Below are 9,811 nucleotides of genomic sequence, written 5' to 3'. Positions count from 1 at the left end.
AGCAGTGGGAATCATTCCCAATTGTAGTGATCATATGAGAGCCTTGACTGATTTAAAATCAAGATTTCATCGACTAGAACTTGAAGTGGAATCTGAATCTTCGTTATCATCAAGTGTAAAGCTGCAATGTCCCAAATTGGAATATAAACTTGGTTGAGTTATCAATGGTGATGGGGGATACTTGCGTGGCTTTAGCGAGATTGGATGGGAGAAGGATGCCTGGGATATTGACGACGATGGATGGCCTCTCTTGCTTCTCCATCAGTTGTGGTGGGAAGTACAACCATTCATTTCTACTGACTTTTGGAGTTGTACATTTTCTGGTCTGAAGGATAACGGTGAAGCCACGAGAGAGATGCACTGTTGAGAACGTGAGAGTGCTACTTCACTTACTGCAATTGGAGAAATTGCCCATATGGAAGTAGCGGCAGGACATTCTGGTACTTTTTCTTTCTCTTTCTCCCTTAAAGACGTGAGCAACTTCTGCATTTTATGGGGTTGGTCTTGATTCGGAGGGATGTGAGGTGGTTTTTTCTGTTAATTCTCTGGGAAAGGATTGCGGTCCCCTAAAAATGGCTTTTTCGGTTTCGCAGAACATGTGAATGCAAATGGGTCATGTCGAGGCTGGGTTTCTAGAGCATGGGTGTCTATGGCGAATCCGTCCTCAAGCGACCCGAAAGCTTTCACCGACTCGTTGGGCTTGCCGACAGTGGGCTTCGGTGCAGGGATCTTGGCGTAACTCCAAAAACTGTGGCCTCGGAAAGAGTCAAGGGTAGAAGACGCATTTTTTTATTACATCTTTTTGCCATGGTGAGGTCACAACAACCAGTTTGGTTGGCAAGCATACAAGAAGGTCCTCTCAGGGTTTTTGTTTTCTCTTAGTCTTTTACGATTTAGGCTTAGGCCGGGGGCAGATTGTATTTGTTGTTTCCCCTTGACTTACCAAAAAATGTTTTTTGTATACTCCGTGTGCATTCTGATGGTCCTCTAAATTTTAGATTTTCCAGAAAGAAAAAACTCTTAAAAAATGTGAAAAAAGAAACATTTCAGAATTCCATAGAATTCTACCTTGAGCATGGGGGTAATGCTAAAACATCGGCTCGCGAGTACTTTAAAATCAATACTAACACCCCTCTTGCTTAAAGCCTAACATCCATTTAACGATAAGATAGATTCTTGGACAGAGTGTCTCTCTCATCTTGATTAATTATACAACACCTTTAAATATTAAATAAAGAGTAAGACATAATAATCTAAAAAGGTCTTAAACCTACAAGACCATGACAAAATAATCAATTTAAATTAGATAACTTAATGCAATAATTAATAATATCCTTCATTTGGTAGTTTAGTTAACAAATATGTTGCATAAACCTCTAATACTATCAAATAGAGCTTATAAATATCTTAAAATATATTGCATTTGGCAGTTTAATTTAATTCAAATTAACAAAAAAATAAAAAAATAAATAAAAACCCTAATAAGCTACATGGTGAGTAACTGGGTTGATCTGTATTGTACAAAGCTATAATATATTTAAGCATAGTGTTTAATAGATTCCAAACAATTTTATTTGATTTTCATAAATATAGGTTACATGGTTAGGTGTATCAAAGAAAAGCCTCAATTCATACCTCGTCAACTGCTTGGGCCAGCAATTTGATCCATGTCCAGCCTTTGATTCTATCAATTGCAATGCCTTATATGAGAATTGGGTGTGTTGATACTGAAATACGAAAAACAAAGCATTCTAAATAGTTTCAAACTTATTAGGTCCCTTGGCAAATAGAACGGGCTTGGGAGTGAAACAAACGCTGAATCAAATAGGGGTAAAAAGGGGAATAAGTATTTTTCATTTATCATAGAAAAGGCACAAAAATCATTTTAATCTTCTGATTTGAAGAAAGTAAAACACAAAAGTGGTACAGACAAACAGTTAGAGGAAGCCACATTTCATTGTGTTATCCAAGTGTTTGAACGTAAGTGGGACAAGCAGAGAGCAGTGGCATGATTAGCAAGTATCCAACCAAGAACAGTCCATACGTTAGGTATTTAGAGGAAAAATAAAAGGTATTAGTAGAAAACCAAAACAGAGTTAAGTATGAAAACAAATTCAGATTCAGTAAAAACAACCATTTAAACCATAATTTCCACATCAGTCATCAATTAAATACCCAGAAAATCGGCATAAAATGGAGCAAATTAATAAAAAATAAAAAGAAGCGTACAGCCGCCATACCTGGAAAGGTTCCCCCAAGTAGTACTGCTTGAAGCGGCTTCGAGCAAGCTATCCTTCACCAAAAACTAGCAAGACCTAACAAATTGAAACTATACAAACCTAATAAAAAAATATAAAAAAAAATATATGTTCATAGAAATCAATAAGAATTAGATGAGATAGATGAGAGAAATAAAATGTGCACTGAACCTACTCTACTGCTTCCTTTCTCCGGTTTCCTGTTTCTATCTCTTACTGTGTAAATCTTTCTCTGTTCCTGGTCCGCCCTGGTCTCCCAAAAAAACACCAACCAAAGGACGTCCAGGACGCGGATAATTGTTTACGGAACCCTCATATGAAGGGCCGGCAGCCTCAACAACATATACAATATATATATATATACATGAACCAATAAAAATGAAACTATATAGATCTAAAATATATATTTATAGAAATCAATAAGAATTAAATTAAATTGAGGTAAGAATTATATTAAACAGAGGGAGAGAATCAAGTAACCAGAGGAAATGTATGTTGAGATATTAGGAATACTTTCCTTATATCATTTAGTGTTGAGATATTAGGAATGCTTTCCTTATATCATTCTTTCCTTATATTATTTAGTGTTGAGATATTAGGAATGTTTAGATATTAGGAATATTGAGATATTAGGAAAGTTGAAATATTAGGATATTAGTTGTTATTTCCTTATATCATTCTTTCCTTATATCATTCTTTCCATTCTTAGAATGGTGATTACCCTCTATATATACTCTGTACATGAGCGAATGAAAAAATTAATGAAAAAACTATCATTTATCAATTTGAAGAATGTATACTGAATAAGCTACCCTCCTGCTTCCTTCCTATGGTTCTTTGTTTCTCCCCCTTACTCTGTAAACCTTTGTCTCTACCTTCTCCCCCATGTCTTCCAAAAAAAACCAACGAAAGGACAGCCAGGATGAGGACAATTGTTTACGGAATTCTGAAATGAAGGGCAGGGTGGCGCCTAAGTTGAAATTTGATGGGCGAGAAATTTTGAAAGCTGAAAAGCGGGCAGACGTTCAAATTTGAAATTTAAAGGGACGGACACCCAGGCAAAGTAAACAATTTCAAATTTTTGAAATTGCAAGTTGCGGACAGTGGCGTAAATCATTTCGAATTTTGAAATTTGAAAGGGCGTTCAAAATTTTGAAATTTGTAATTTACAAAAATTACTTTTAATCCTATTATAAGTAAGGAAATAGAATTTATTTGTAAAAAAAAAAAAAAAAATTGTACGATTTTTTATGAAATATAATCTTTTGGAAAATCTTATTTAAAAACTAATTTTTTTGAACAATTTTTATTAAATAAATAATTTTTTTGATAATTATTATTAAAAATAATTTTTCAAATTTCATTACAAATAATTTTTTTTGGATTTTCTTAAAAGCGTTTTTTTTATTAATAAAAAACTTTCTTTTATAAGAAAAATGTTTTAGAAATATTATTTTATTAAAACATATTTATTTAACGATTTCTTTTATTAAAACAAAAATTTTAAACTATCAAATGTTCAATTCTATATATACCCAACAAAAAATATATATATATAAAATATATACAACATATAAAATAAACTCTCCAAAACCAAAACAGTATAAAATCTTTATTTTAAAATATTTAGGATTAGTGTGATGAACAATTAGATAATTTTGGAATAGAGAAATTTTGAATATCTTAAAGTGCATGTGATTGTTTACATTATTTTCAAAATAATATGATAAATAATAAACACTATGAATCTAATTTGTAAGTTAAAATAATAATAATAATAACATTTTATGAGGTATTTAAAAATTATTTAATATATAGGACAAATAATGTACGACATATTTATTATTTTGTAAGTAAGAAACAAAAAAATATATTTGTTAAGCTATTTAAAATATATTTATTATATATTTTATAAGTCTGAAAAAAAAAATTGATGATGTCTAATTTGCAAGTTAGAACAAACAAAGATTATTAATATTTTATGAGGCATTTAATATATATGAGAAATAATGTAAATTTAGAATAAATAATAATATTTATTATATATTATGTAAGTTTTAAAAAAATATATTTGATGATGTATTTGAAAATTATTTACATAAAAAATGCATTTGACAATAATAATTTTTAACCATTTATTTCTTATGTTCAATTTGTCAAAAAAAATGATTGAGAAATCATTCAATTTGGTCCAACTAATAAATAGGTGAAAGAATGAGAAAGGTGTGTGACCGATTAGCTTTTTAATTTAATAGCTAAATGTCACAGGATGCTTCAAATGAGCCTTCTCATGGGTTTATATAGAGCCCAGGAAGCTTTTGGAGACTCCTGAAGCCATTTACACTAAACCATTGGAGGGAAGAGTGTAAAAGGTTCTAGAGATACCTAGAGATGTCCACACATCTCTACACTATGGTGGAAGACATGAGAGGAGGTCAAGGCTTTGTAGAGAATTCTAGAGATCTCTTGTACATAGGATTGTACATAGGATTGTACATAGAATTGTGTAGGGTATTATAGAATCTTCTTGATTTGTAAGGAACCCTCCAAGGTTCCAGAGAGTTTCATTGGTGCCTATAAATAAGTGAAGGTCTCATTTGGCCAAGGCACCACCCAAATCACTTCCTAACCAAACAAGTGAGCTTCTAAGCATTGTATAACTTCATTTGAAAGCAATAAAGCTTCCATTCTTTAAGAGTTGCCTACTACGCCTTTTAAAGCTTCTAAGTTGTGAGCGTCTTAGACTAGTAAGCTAAGCATTGAGAGTAAGGCTGACTTAGCAAGATCAAGGGTCTTAGCTTGTCTAAGTGACGCACAAGCTTAGGAAAAGACTAAGTCCTTGACATAAGGCTATTTTAAATAATTTTTAAAGGTCATATAAAATGGTTGAGGATCAATTTTGATAGTGTTGGATGATGTATAGAGCATCTAAGTTTGCCATAAGTCAAACAAGAGCAGAGTGCTCATCACCACACATAACCAACTAATTGCTTCGGATGCCCATGCACAGCTCTATGAACTCCGTCCTTTATGTCCAGAAGAGAGTTGGATGCCCTTTCTCAAGAAAACTTTTCCAACTGCAAGTACATCACCAGTTGTCTGTCTTATAGAGTTTGAAGGTATGGGAAATGAGATTATAAAGAAATGCAAAGGCTTGCCTCTAGCCATTATGGTATCAGGAGGGCTTCTATCAAGAAAAGAGAAGTTTAAATCTTCGTGGGAGAAAATACTAAAAAGCATGGAGTGGAAATCTAAGTCAAAGCCCCAACTCATGCTTGGGAATTGTTGCTTTGAGCTATAGTGACTTGCCTTATTTCTTGAGGTCTTGTTTTCTCTATTGTGGTATTTTTCCGGAAGATTGTGAAATTAAGGCAAACAAATTGCTCCAAATGTGGATTATGGAGGGATTTGTACAAAAGGGTGAAGAAATGGTGGAAGACGTTGCTGAGGATTATTTAGAAGAGTTGATTCATAGAAGCATGATTCAGGTGGCCAAAAGAAAATGGTGTGGAAGAGTAAAGTCTTGTCGTATCCATGATCTCCTTCGCGGCCTTGCTATTTCAAAAGCCAAAGATTCAAAAAAATTTGAGGTACACCGAAACATCATCCTTGCATGCCCTTTTAACCCTCGTCAACTTATTGCTCATGACTCAAAAAATATTTCTCAAACATTTGCATACTTGCCGCCTCCTCCGATCTTTGATTTGTTCTATTGATCTTTCTCAAGTAAATTTGATATCTTGCTTAAGAACAAAATTGCTAACAGTGTTAGACCTAACACTACTTGAAGTCAGAAAAAATCTAGAAATATTTTTTTGTCGAGAGTGCACGTGCTACTAAAAGTTTTTCATGGTCTATAAGCAAACTCTTTAACCTATAGATTCTAGAGGTACACCATAGTTCTTCCGTGATTCCATGTTCAATTTGGAAGTTGTACCAATTGAAACATCTATACATTCCTGACGGTAAGATCTTAAGCCAACCGAAAATGGAGAGTTGCTTTGATGGTGATTTGGGTCTTCATAAGATGACCAACCTCCAAACATTATATTTAACGCCATTTACTGGGTTAAAGAGTTGTGGTTTACAAAAATCAACCCAACTTAGAAAACTATACTTGTATGGGACAAGTATCAAGAATTCATACGAATTCTACCCATCCAACCTTCTTGAGTTGAAATTGAAAAATTGTTGTTTGAAGCAAGACCCGATGTTGACTCTAGACAAGTTACCAAACTTGGGGGTTCTTAAATTAATGTGGCGTTCTTATATTGGAGAGAAATTGACTTGTTCTTCTGGAGGGTTCTCTCAAGTCGAATTTCTGAAGTTGAATGGTTTGTTTGCACTAACATTGTTGGCAGTTGAGGAAGGAGCAATGCCTACCTCGAAAACTTTACAAATTTCTTACTGTGGCAAGATGCAAACGTTGCTTCATGGGTTATTGAAACTAAAAAATCTTCCACGAGTAAACCTAGAAAACATGGATGATGAATTAATTCAAGAGATTGAAACTACAGAGGGAGAAGAATTCGACAAGATTCGTGGTATCACCTCCATAATTAAAGACTAAGAGAAGTATGACATCATCATAGTTGGAGGGTGTTGTTTTCTAACTTCACCCTACACCACATCTCCAAGATTTATTTTTATTCTTACTTTTCTTGTTTTTTGCATATCAACAATGTCTTTTATGTGTATGCATCAACTTTTTATGTATGTAATTTTTTAAGTTGTTGTAAAATAATTTCTTGTTGAGTAGCAAATTATGTGTTTAATGTCATGATTTCATAATTCTAGGTTGGTAGAAAGAAAAATAAATAAATAAAATTTTCATCTATTTCTACTTATTTTACACTTCACCTTTACTGAATGAATAATCTTGTAAGTTCAAGGTGAAAAGGGAAAAAAAATATTAAAAACTTAAAAATAATTTGCCCAAGTCTAACCACTTAAATAAGTTTGTAGAATTCTTTTTGTGTTAAAAACTTGTTAATAATAATATAATAATAATTACTTCACAAAATGGTTTTAATCCTTTTTCAATTTTACCATATATATAAGGCAAATAAAAATTTTTGAGACTATATTTGGTTTTGGGAAATTTTGAGGGAAATAAATTATAAAAAAAATAAAAGGAAAATAAGTGAAAAAAAATAAAAAATAAATTTAAAGTTAACAAATAATTTTTATATCATATTTCAAACTCATTTTACTTATTTAACTCTTTAATATAAAGATTAAATAATTTTAAAATATATAAAATTTTCACTAATTTTAATTATATTTGACTTTCATAGTTGTTACAGTAAAATTTTAATCCCTGATACATTCAATTGGCATATGGATGGAAAAACGCTCAAGCTTAAATTGGCATATGGATACATTCAAGAATGTGAGGGAGTAACGGATGATATATACCACGAAATTAGCGAATGTATTAGTGAGCTGAGGGGTTGTTATGATGCGGAGTCCACAAAGTATTATAAGAATCACGCATTAACCACCATGATGCTGGTGGACGGGTGTGCTTTACTCTGTTACATTGAATCCGTTTGCTTAGGTTATTGCAATAAATATTTCAATATCAGATATCAGGATATAGGTCTTCTACACCACGATGTGTTGCTGTTGGAAAACCAACTTCCTTATCAATTACTCCTTAGACTGGTGCAGAAGGTGAGTTCAGGAGCGGTGGGTTTTTTTTGGATGCCGATGTTCTAGGAATTCTTCAGCATTAATGACGAGTCAATATTACAGGAATTTATAGGTATGAGAGAGTTCTTGCTGCAAAAAATGAAGAATTATTACTCCCGCCTATTCTTCTTATACAACAAAATTATTGGCCCCAAATTGAAGTCGCAAAGTCCTAAGAACGAGTCAAAGCCTTGTCATCATCAACTCGATCTCTTCCGAAGAATTATCCTAGGTGATGAACGTTCCAACAATCCAATGCACCGTGAAAATGAAAATTTGGAAGGTCCTTCGTTATTGGACAGATGGATTGGTCGTATGCTGGATATGACATTAGTTAGAGATGTGAGGGAGGTTATGGCATCATTTAGAAATATGAAGGAACTGATGGATGCTGGAATCCACATCAAGCGCAGTCTTACATGTCACATGAGGGACATTTCTTTAAGTTCAAATGGGATCACCGCATGCCTGAGAATTCCTCCCATCACCATTAATGAAGTCATCAGCATGGAACTTTGCAAAGTTGACCAAAATTGGGCTTTAAATGTACAGGCCAGGCCCAACCCACGCCATAACCCGGATGTACAAGCCTAAAGTTCATGGGCCTCAGTCTTTCTCCAATTTTTAGACACAAAATGTTCCTCATTTCAGCTCATTAATGTACTATCAAAAGTGATAGTATGTGCATACATCAGAGAAAGTAGGCAGTCAGTTGATGACATTGGCTATGTAATTAGAAGTTAAAAAATGAATGTGTGGTCATGTCATGTACCAGCAATTAATTTTGATTAAAGTAAATAAAGGTAGTGTGGGTGAAATAATTGTTACATGTGTATATTAATTCCTGATGATGTATTATATTAGGTTGATAATTTTTTTTTCATATTAGTATACAGTACTAGTCGCATACAACTTACTTCCTTAAGTCTGAATTATAATTATCATTTTAAATTACTCAAACTTGTTCGATTCCAGAACTAGATGAGGTAAACGCTCGAAGAAGTAAGACAAAATCAATGATAATGTAAATGTGAAAAAAGAAATTTAAAATTGGAGAAAGACATGAACATTGGAAAGGCACCAGGGAAAATGATGGAAATGTAGTTCAAAAGTTTTGCATATAGTTCTAATACCATGCAAGAAATTCAAATATCCTTTATGGCACATTTAAAGATCCCCCAGTTTTTTAACATTCTTGAAGCACATGGAATGCTTTTAATTTCACTCTATTGTATTAAGACATCAAATTTTGGCATATATACTAGATTTCATACCGTTGACATGGAAGGTGGCTGAGAAGGCGACAACCATTGTGTCCTCGAATGCCTCTGGTGCCGACGGATAACCTTCGGGCAAGTGGTTTATTATTCGTGTTGATTAAACGTGCCACAAAAATTTGGGGTTCTCTCACAAACTAAATTTTAAAATAGACAGGCCAGGTTCGACCCAAGCCTGGATTGCCCAACCCAAAAGGTTTCTACTAGACCTAAATCTGTTTGGCATTAGGCCCAATTCAGGGGATTCAAAGAAATCCCTTTTAGAAATTTGTTTCTCGGTTCCCACATCTACCCCTCTCCCTGCAAAAATAAATGTAATGTGTGTAAATTAAAAGAATTTTACGACAATTTTTTATTGTGGACCCCGTATTTCGGCTCATGTGTTTTCCACTCAATGGCGAACTCGATTTTTATTTGAAAATGATTTTATTTATTAAAAAAAAAATGACTTGGAGTCGCCACTTATTTTTGTTTTATTTTAAAATGGTAAACAAAATAAGAAAGAAAACTCTAAGTGTGACTCCTTATTTTGGAAAAGGTGGTCTGTGAAAGACCGGATCGGGCTCGGGGATCAAGTTACTT

The 9,811-nt window shown here is 33.3% G+C and overlaps 1 long non-coding RNA gene across 2 annotated transcripts; it reads right to left on the bottom strand.

Annotated features, from left to right (window-relative positions):
- Positions 1-1,491: 1,491 nt before the first annotated feature.
- Positions 1,492-2,559, bottom strand: LOC117932771. Of its 2 annotated transcripts, none has more exons than XR_004654221.1 (3): positions 2,430-2,559; positions 2,241-2,315; positions 1,492-1,727 (listed from the first exon to the last, which is right to left on the bottom strand). It is a non-coding gene; the product is annotated as an uncharacterized LOC117932771 (long non-coding RNA). The 2 variants fall into 2 exon arrangements; XR_004654220.1 differs by having other exon boundaries at positions 2,241-2,329; positions 2,434-2,559.
- Between the last annotated feature and the right edge of the window lie 7,252 nt (positions 2,560-9,811).

This window comes from Vitis riparia, chromosome 15 (genome assembly GCF_004353265.1).
Source record: "Vitis riparia cultivar Riparia Gloire de Montpellier isolate 1030 chromosome 15, EGFV_Vit.rip_1.0, whole genome shotgun sequence".
Lineage (NCBI taxonomy): Eukaryota > Viridiplantae > Streptophyta > Magnoliopsida > Vitales > Vitaceae > Vitis > Vitis riparia.
Note: the sequence above shows the minus strand (reverse complement) of the source record. Positions and strands in the feature narration are given on the sequence as shown.